Source organism: Salvelinus sp. IW2-2015, unplaced genomic scaffold, assembly GCF_002910315.2.
Source record: "Salvelinus sp. IW2-2015 unplaced genomic scaffold, ASM291031v2 Un_scaffold2268, whole genome shotgun sequence".
NCBI lineage: Eukaryota > Metazoa > Chordata > Actinopteri > Salmoniformes > Salmonidae > Salvelinus > Salvelinus sp. IW2-2015.
The window spans coordinates 33449-43133 of record NW_019943595.1 but is presented as its reverse complement, the minus strand read 5'-3'; the positions used below and the strand labels follow the sequence as shown (position 1 = coordinate 43133).

General features: G+C 41.4%; 1 pseudogene; it reads right to left on the bottom strand.

The window, feature by feature from the left end:
• Positions 1-8534: 8534 nt before the first annotated feature.
• LOC112073461 (sodium channel protein type 5 subunit alpha-like) overlaps positions 8535-9685 on the bottom strand; it is a 32292-nt pseudogene continuing 31141 nt past the window's right edge.

Here is a 9685-nt window from a genome sequence, read left to right as displayed (position 1 = left end):
CCACGGCCAGTCCATTCGATTCGTCCAGGACCGGTCTTCTAGGCTAAGAACCCAAAAGCGCCTATGAATTCAAAAGCGCCTACCCCTCTACCCCCCGCAAGGATACATTCCAATCAACATTCTAGACAAGAAAGACAATCACATCCAAATTGCATTCTCCAACGCAGTCGTGTGTAAGAAGCCCAAACGCCTTATTGAATTCAAAAGCGCCTATGAAGCCTAATCAAGCTACAAAACCTCCCAGAACCCTTCCAGTTGAAAGGAGATACCACCTGCTCTGAAGAAGAGGTCAACGTAGGAAATAAAGATGAGACACTAGGCTACATACAGTGTGCCTGAGACAGCTTAGCGTAAATGAGACAATGTCCTTTCCTCCACCCAATACAATCACTACTAATCTTCCGCAATAACTGTTCTTCTCTATGAGTAACGATAGATGTGGCCGATGCCAAACGGACTACGGGACAATGAAAAGACAATAAAATACAGATGTAACGTAACAGTCAAAGTTTGAGCACAACCTACTCATCAGGGTTTATCTTAATTTTTTACTATTTTCTATCATTGTAGATAATAGTGAAGACGTCAGAAACTATGAAATTACACATAGGCAATTATGAGGTAACCAAAAAAGTGTTAAACAAATCCAATAGATTTTCTAATATGAGATTCTTCAAATAGCCACCCTTTTCCCTTGATGAAGCTTTGCACACTCTGGCATTAATCAACACAACTTCACGAGGTAGTCACCTGAAATGCATTTCAATGAACAGGTGTGCCTTGTTAAGAAGTTAATTTGTGGAATTCTTTCCTTCTTAATGCATTTGAGCAATCAGTTGTGTTGTGACAAGGTAGGGGTGGTAATACAGAAGAAGATGCCCATTTGGTGACGTGGTCTTCCTGTCTGGGTTGCGCCCTCCCCCCTTAGGTGTGCCGTGCGGAGGATCTTTGTGGGCTATACTCGGGCTTGTCTCAGGATGGTAAGTTGGTGGTTTTTGGAAGTGATCCCTCAAAGTGGTGTGGGGGCGTTGCTTTTGGCAAAGTGGGTGGGGTTATATCCTGCCCTGTTTGGCCCTGTCCGGGGGTATCAGCGGATGGGGCCACAATGTCTCCCTGCCGCTCCTTCTCAGCCTCCAGTAATTTGCTCAGTAGTTTATGTGTTCCGGGGGCTACGGGGTCAGTCTGTTATTATCTTGGAGTAATTTCTCCTGTCCTTATCCGGTGTCCTGGGTGTGAATTTAAGTATGCTCTCTCTAATTCTCTCTTTCTCTCTTCTTTTCTCTCTCTCGGAGGACCTGAGCCAGGACCTAGCCTCATGGCTAGCCTGCATGAATGATCCTTGCTGTCCAGTCCACCTGGCCGCTGGCTGCCTCCAGTTTCAAACTCTTCTGCTGCGGCTATGGAACCTGACCTGTTCACCGGACGTGCTACCTGTCCAGACCTGCTGTTTTTCAACTCTCTAAGAGAAGAGGAGCGGTAGAGATCAACTTCTCAATGATCGGCTATATGAAAATGCCAACTGACACTATACTCCTGAGGTGCTGACTTGTTGCGCACCCTCATGCAAACCTACTGTGATTATTATTATTTGACCATGCTGGTCATTTTATGAACATTTGAACGTCTTGGCCATGTTCTGTTATAATCTCACCCGGCACAGCAGAAGAGGACTGGCCAACCCCTCATAGCCTGGTTCCTCTCTAGGTTTCTTCTAGGTTTTGGCCTTTCTAGGGAGTTTTTCCTAGCCACCGTGCTTCTAACCACATTGCTTGCTGTTTGGGGTTTTTAGGCTGGGTTTTCTGTACAGCACTTTGAATATATCAGCTGGATGTAAGAAGGGCTATATAAATACATTTGATTTGATTTTGATTTGATTTTGGGAAAATACACTCTGTATTATGACAAGAAAACGCTCAAATAAGCAAGAGAAAACAGCAGTCCATCATTACTTTCAAACATGAAGGGTCAGTTAATCCCGAACATTTCAAGAACTTTGAACATTTACTTTGAAAGTGCTATATATGAAACTGTTCTCATGAGGAACGCCCACAGGGAGAAGAGCCAGAGTTTTCCCCTCTGCTTGCTGAGGATAAATTCAATTACAGTTACAGCCTCAGAAATTGCAGCCCAAATAAATGCTTCACAGAGGTTCAAGTACATACACACTCAAATCAAATATTCAGAAGAAGACTGCATGAATCAGGCCTTCGTGGTCAACTTGCTGCGAAGAAACCACTATAAAGGGCACCAATAAGAAAAGAGACTTGGCTTGGGCCAAGAAACACGAGCAATGGATTAGAACCGTGGAAATCAGTCCTTTGATCTCATGAGTCCAAATTTTAGAGTCACACAGACTCGCACAAACATCCTATCACGTTCAGGTTAGACCCAATGCAGAACGTTGAATAACAAACAGTTTTATTAATCACAGGGCAAAGAGCGAAGATTCAAGGGCAGGCAGGGGTCAGTAATCCAAGAATAGGTGGGGCAAAAGGTACAGGACAGGTAGGCAGGCTCAGCGTCAGGACAGGCAAAGGTCGGTAAACCAGAAAGGTGGGGCAAAGGTACAGGACGGCAGGCAGGCTCAGCGTCAGGACAGGCAAAGGTTCGGTAACCCAGAAAGGTGGGGGAAAAGGTACAGAACGGCAGACAGGCTCAGCGTCAGGAACAGGCAAAGGTCGGTAATGACGAAAGGTGGGGAAAAGGACCAGGACGGCAGGCAAAGGCTCAGCGTCAGGACAGGCAAAGGTCGGTAAACCCAGAAAGGTGGGGAAAAAAGGTACAGGACGGCAGGGCAAGGCTCAGGATGTTCGTTTGGATGCTTGTTATTGATTGAGAGAAACACAACTATGTCTATTTAAGCAATAAGGCCCGAGAGGGTGTATAGAGTATATTTTATTTTAACCTTTATTTAACTAGGCAAGTCAGTTACGAACTAGAACAGTTGAGCCTAGGAACAGTGGGTGCCTTGTTCAGGGGCAGAACGACAGATTTGTACGTTGTCAGCTCAGGGATTCGATCTTGCCACCTTTCGGTTACTAGTCCAATGCTCTAACCACTAGGCTACGCTGCCGCCCCATGGCCAACATACCACGGCTAAGGGCTGTTCTTACGCATGACGCAACGTGCAGTGCCTAAATACAGCCCTTAGCCGTGGTATATTGGCAAAATACCACAAGTCCTCTATACCACAAACCCTCAAGGCACCTTATTGCTATTATAAACTGGCACCAATGTAATTAGGGCAGTAAAAATACATGTTTTGTCATACCAGTGGTATACYGTCTGATATACCACAGCTGTCAGCCAATCAGAATTCAGGGCTCGAACCACCCAGTTTATAATGTCTCTTAACCCCCCATGTCATAAATCCATGGCGCACATATGCTAACACATAGAGCACATAGACCTCTTTGTCTACATGATATGGTGCAATGGTAATAACACAATAAGAACGTGAAAAATCAGGCTACATACAGTTCGAAGTCGGAAGTTTACATACACCTTAGTCAAATACATTTAAACTCAGTTTTTCACAATTCCTGACATTTAATCCTAGTCAAAATTCCCTGTCTAAGGTCAGTTATGATCACCACTTTATTTTAAAACTGGGAAATGTCAGAATAATAGTAATTATTTATTTCAGCTTTTATTTCTTTCATCACATTCCCAGTGGGTCAGAAGTTTACATACACTCAGTTATTATTTGGTAGCATTGCCTTTAAATTGTTTAACCTGGGTCAAACATTTTGGATAGGTTTCAACAAGCTTCCCACAAGAAGTGAATTTTGGCCCATTCCTACCGAAAGAGCTGGTGTAACTGAGTCAGGTTTGTAGATCTCCTTTCTCGCACATGCTTTTTCAGTTCTGCCCACAAATGTTCTATAGGATTGAGGTCAGGGCTTTGTGATGGCCACTCCAATACCTTCACTTTGTTGTCCCTTAAAAGCCCATTTGGGCCACAACTTTAGAAGTATGCCTTGGGGTCATGTTCCATTGGAAGACCCATTTGCGACAAGCTTTAAACGTCCTGACTGGATTAAAAACGAGTTTTAATGGACCTCCAACCTAAGTGTTATGTAACTCCGACTTTCAATGTAATCAGAAAAATTTTGATTTTACGTGTCCATTTTAAATTGTGAAACTTTTAAGGGGTAATCAAGAACAATTACCATTCATGCAACCATTAAGTTTGGACACACTGTATATCTTAAAAAGATAAAGGAACTATTCCATAATTACTTTTTGACTATGTAAGCTAAATGCTTAAAATAATCCATAAAAATCTCTCTGGGCTAAAAGTCAGATTCCCTTTCCAATTTGTTCCATTTGTCCTCAATCAATAATCCCTAAAGATTCCAACTAACACAGCACCCACACACTCACCTAACACCCCACATCAACCATACCCAACATACATACAATAACAACCCACATCACCCAACACCCTACAACACCATCCACACTAACAACCCACTCACTCTACACACCACCAAGTCCACACTAAACACTACCACATCACATACACACTCAACCACACATACAAATAACACCACATCAAACACACTAACACCACAGCACTTCACACTCAACACTAACACCCCACACAACCCCCACACACTAGCACCACACCACTCAACAAATAAACACCCACACCTTACAACACTAACAACCCATAAACTCCACTCAAGCTACACCCGACATACAACTAACAATAACACCACAATCAAAACACAACACACCCACACTCACCTCCACACTAATAACACGCCAAAACTAACACACAATAAACCACCCCACAACCATACAATACACAACCCCACAACTCACAACTTAGCCACCCCACACTCCCATCACACTAACAAACCCACCAACACTCCACACTAACCCACACACTAAAACACCCATCAATCACAAACTAACACCCACTCACTCACACTAACACCCACACACATACACTAACACCCACACGCTCACAATAAGACCCATATACATACACTAACACCCGCACACTCACAATWACACCCACACATGCAACCTTAGTGTGGAAATATATATAAAATACAGGACACTCACATTTTTGACTTCACTGGGCCTTTAAGCATGTGACAAATGAAAACTTGAAGATAGACTCAATGAATTAGCCTCTAATGAATTTGAGAACTATTAGTTGCTGCATTCAAAGTCAGTTACTGCTACACTGCTAAATGGCACCATTTCAAACCAGGGCTATAAGAAGCGAAGCGATGGAGGCCATGAAGGCCATGAAATTTGGTATGTAAACCTTATGTATATGTCCTTAGAAGCTGTGTGAATATAAAGCCACTGCACCAGACCAGTTGGTGGCACTATAGATGTCATTGGCACCAGTGGACACCATAAGATACTAGAGCAATAAYTATTGGTCAAGTGGACTTTGTCCCATGCAAATTAATGTTAGATTTAAATTATGCAGATGAACAATGTGAAATATTYTGAAATTAATGCAGAAAATATTTCACATATTATAACGTAAACCATTAGTGAAATTAACCCCATAATTGGTATATAAACGCAATACATTGTGTAAAGAATTTTAAAATGATTACCGGCTGCATTGAAAGATAACAAACCTACATCACTAGACTAAACATAACTTGCATCATTCTTGTGGTTTTGAGAGATAAACATAATGTTTTTAGTGATTGCTACATGAAAAAGAGTGCTTGCTTTATTATCCAACTGATCGTGTCCTTTTATGTCGTCCTGTGAACCCCGTTRATTGCTGCTACATTTGATATGGATATATTTTCCTTGAGTGAAATATTTCATAATGCATCACATTGACATTGTATCTGAGTGTTTTACCATGTGCCCAAGCTGGTGCATTTGAGTAATTAGAAAAAGTGGAGTTTTTAATCTTTTTAAAATGTTTTCTCTCTGATTGAAAGGCTTAATACCTGCCACATGTCCAAATGCTTAAATATCAGATCAATGACCAAGTCACATCCATTCAAGGCACAGCATTTTTTGGTATTTCATGCACAAAAAAAAACAAATTAAATTTAAAGCATCTGTCAGTAATGAGGCTTGATGAAAAAGTATGGCATGTGTGTCAGTGTGTGTGTGTGTGTCAGTGTGTGTGCGCATGTTTGTGTGTTTATGCGTGTGTGTATTGCTAAAAGTGTCTGTGTGTGTTAATGTGTGTGTGAGTCCATGCAGCGCCCGTGTATGTGTGTGTGTGTAATTAAAACAAGTGATTTTTTTTTCACACAGATTATCCCTCTTGCCCAGCTGGTCCGCCTGGATTTGACCACTCCAACTCAACCACAGAGGAAATCTCTTTGGGGATAAATCCAAATTGGCTCCCCTTGTGAATATTTTTTCCAAACACAAAAAAATGTTGGAGGGTTCATATAGTAACTCGATTCCAACCTCCATATCTAAATACTGTACGTTTTACATAACACTTTTATCCCSAAGTGGCGCAGCAGTCTAAGGCACTGCTTCTCAGTGCTAGAGGCGTCACTACAGACCCTGGTTCAATTCCAGGCTGTATCACAACTGGCTGTGATTGGGAGTCCCATAGGGCGGCGCACAATTGGCCCAGCATCGCCCGGGGTATGACGTCATTGTAAATAAGAATTTGTTCTTAACTGACTTGCCTAGTTAAATAAAAGACAAAAAATACATCTCTGCTTTTATTAAAAGTAAGTACTWGAAGGATCATGAAAGCAGTCCAAACCTAAACTAAGAGATTAATAAAAATAGCCCAATGTCAAGTGTTTCAATAGGAGTGATGGAGAATAACCAAATAAAATGTTTTTGTCTTTCTATTATATATTTTTTTATATATTTTTTCGGAATTAAAACGTCATAGCTCATTTAATTTCCTTACAGTAAGTGTTTTTGGACTCTGTTCGACGTTTACTTACTCTACAGTAGTCACGCTTCACTTCACGCTCAACCTATATCTTCTACATGCATTTTCCCCCAAAGCATCACAGACCAAATGAACTTGTAAGAGCAGTTAGTCTCTCAGAACCAGTATAATAATGGAGGGTTGCAAATGTGCACAGCTGTTGAGTTTTTTCAAAAACACGGACGTGGAGCGGCGAGGGATTTAACTGTGACGCCTGGAAACCCCTGTCCACTATTGAGGTCATTGTAGCTAACTAGTTTTCACTGTGAAAACAAACAGAGATAGTCATTGGTCTTGATTTGGACCTGAAGACACAGTATAATATGGGGATTGTTCAGGTTATTCAGGTTGCTCAAAATATCGTACTGTATTTTGAGTTTGATCATGAATGTTAGTATGCYTTGACATGCCACAAACTGTAGATGAGTCCAATAGAAAAAGGCAAGAGGGATAAAACCAGTGAATTTGAAATAAATAAATTCTGATATATGCAGAAATGTTGTAATAATTATAGGCTATAACATGTAAAAAATAAAATAAAATAAAAAAGTAAAATAAAATAGGATAGAAAACAATAGTGTACCATTTGTTTAACTAGCTGTAACAAAATGAAAACTCCCAACTATGGAAAAATCTTTTAATATTGTTTGATATAGTGATTACCTACTTAAATGTAATACGGAAAAAAGTTTTCAAGGAAGTATCTTATCATCTTTCATGTAAAAAGAATGAATACAGCTGTATACACATCATTTGATTGCTCTGGCTATGATCCCTATATACGTATGGACTGTCATGGAGATGACCMTACAATATAAATACATTATAAAAGTTAGATATAAATGTTTGACATGAACGCCCCCCCCATAACTCTTTACGTAGGTCAATATAACACATGTTTGTCATGTATATTTCTACTCCCGTCTACWTCCACAGGTCAAATTAAATGGTTTCAAAGGGAACTGAGTGTGCAGATGACAGACAACCATTATCAGGCACATTATGCTGCAGTTAGTACTATACACAACCCTTCACCATGGGGGTTTTAATATACCGATCATGCAATAAAKTACATTTAGTGCATAATATATACATATAAACTATACACTTCTGATCAAATAATGTGGTCTTTACCATATTAACTCATTGGTTAGAAAATAACAATAATATTTGTCCTGAAATATCCATTAATAAGAAAATATACTTAAATATACTTTTTCATAAATATAKTTTTAGCAAATCTAGCTGCCATTTTTTGATAATAAAGATAAAAAAGATTTGATTACAGACATCGTCTGTAATCAAAACGAGAACCAAGATCTTAACAGTCCACATTTATCTCTATTCATCRGTAAAACAAAACAATCCAACTTCAAAATGTTATTCAGAGCTGATTGATTGTCATTTACACTTACTGGTTAACCATTGTGACAGAATATATGAAATCACACATTTGTTTATAAGTATCTTTTATACATTTTAGTGGAATCGCCATCTTCAAAGTGGTGCCTGGGTTTCTAAACATTGTTAATACACATATCATATGATTGTTTGATTGACAAAGGGTCTTTTATAAATAATAGAAAAGCAATATTTGCATTTTACCATGAAATTCCTGGGTATTTTCTGCTATAAAAAGGTTCATCTTGTACCGAGAGAGTTGTTCCGAGTTATGATACTGTACATGTTGTAAACAAAACAACAAAAAACACGTTTCCTGAAAACAATATCTCACAGAAATGTCTCTTCAAATGTTTGTGAGGTGCTAGGTTCCCTATATGTTTGTGAGGTGCTAGGTTCCCTATATGTTTGTGAGGTGCTAGGTTCCCTATATGTTTGTGAGGTGCTAGGTTCCCTATATGTTTGTGAGGTGCTAGGTTCCCTATATGTTTGTGAGGMGCTAGGTTCCCTATATGTTTGTGAGGTGCTAGGTTCCCTATATGTTTGTGAGGTGCTAGGTTCCCTATATGTTTGTGAGGGGCTAGGCTCCCTGAGTTCTAACACTAAGTCTCTCGGCCTTTCTAGCCGTTCTATCTGACCAACGTCACTAGGCGCCCCCGGCCGGGTCACACTGTCGTAAGATGGCGGTGAGGAGGACAGAGTCCCTTCCATGACCCCCATGACCTCTACCAGCTCCTCCTCCTCCTCGCCGGGCCCCTCGGGGCCGTAGTGTTCCTTTATCATGGCGGCGATGAGGCCCTCCGTCTCCGGGGCCCTCTCTATGTCCACCACTATGTGCTCCTGCAAGTTCAGGTTGGTCTGAAGGTTCATCTGTCTGTAAAGGAATGAGGCCTGCTTCATCTGCCGTTTCACCAGGTGGCGTCTGTAACAGCGCTGGATGATGATGGCAGACACGTCTTCCTGCTTGCGGCGTAGGGTCGTTGTGATTGGTTCGTGGGAGATCTTGGACGGGTTGGCCATCATGAACTTCTCCTCCATCTGCTGCTTGAGGGCGTCCATCTCGCCCGACTCGCCCAGCACGCGTTTGGTGAAGGCGAACAGGATGTCCAGGCAGTGGATCTTGTCCCCGCTCACCATCGGCAGGTCCATAGAGATCAGCTTGATCTTGTTAGGCTTGGCGATGCGCAGCGGCTCCGACAAGTTGTCTGCGAAATTCGACAGCTTGGAGAACTCTATGAACTGGGTGGCCTCTGCGTCGAACTTCTCCCAAACCTCATAGAACATCTCGAAGTCGTCCTCGCTCAGCGGCTCGGTGCTCTCCTCGGTGGCCACGCTGAAGTTCTCCAGGATGATGGCGATGTACATGTTGACCACGATGAGGAA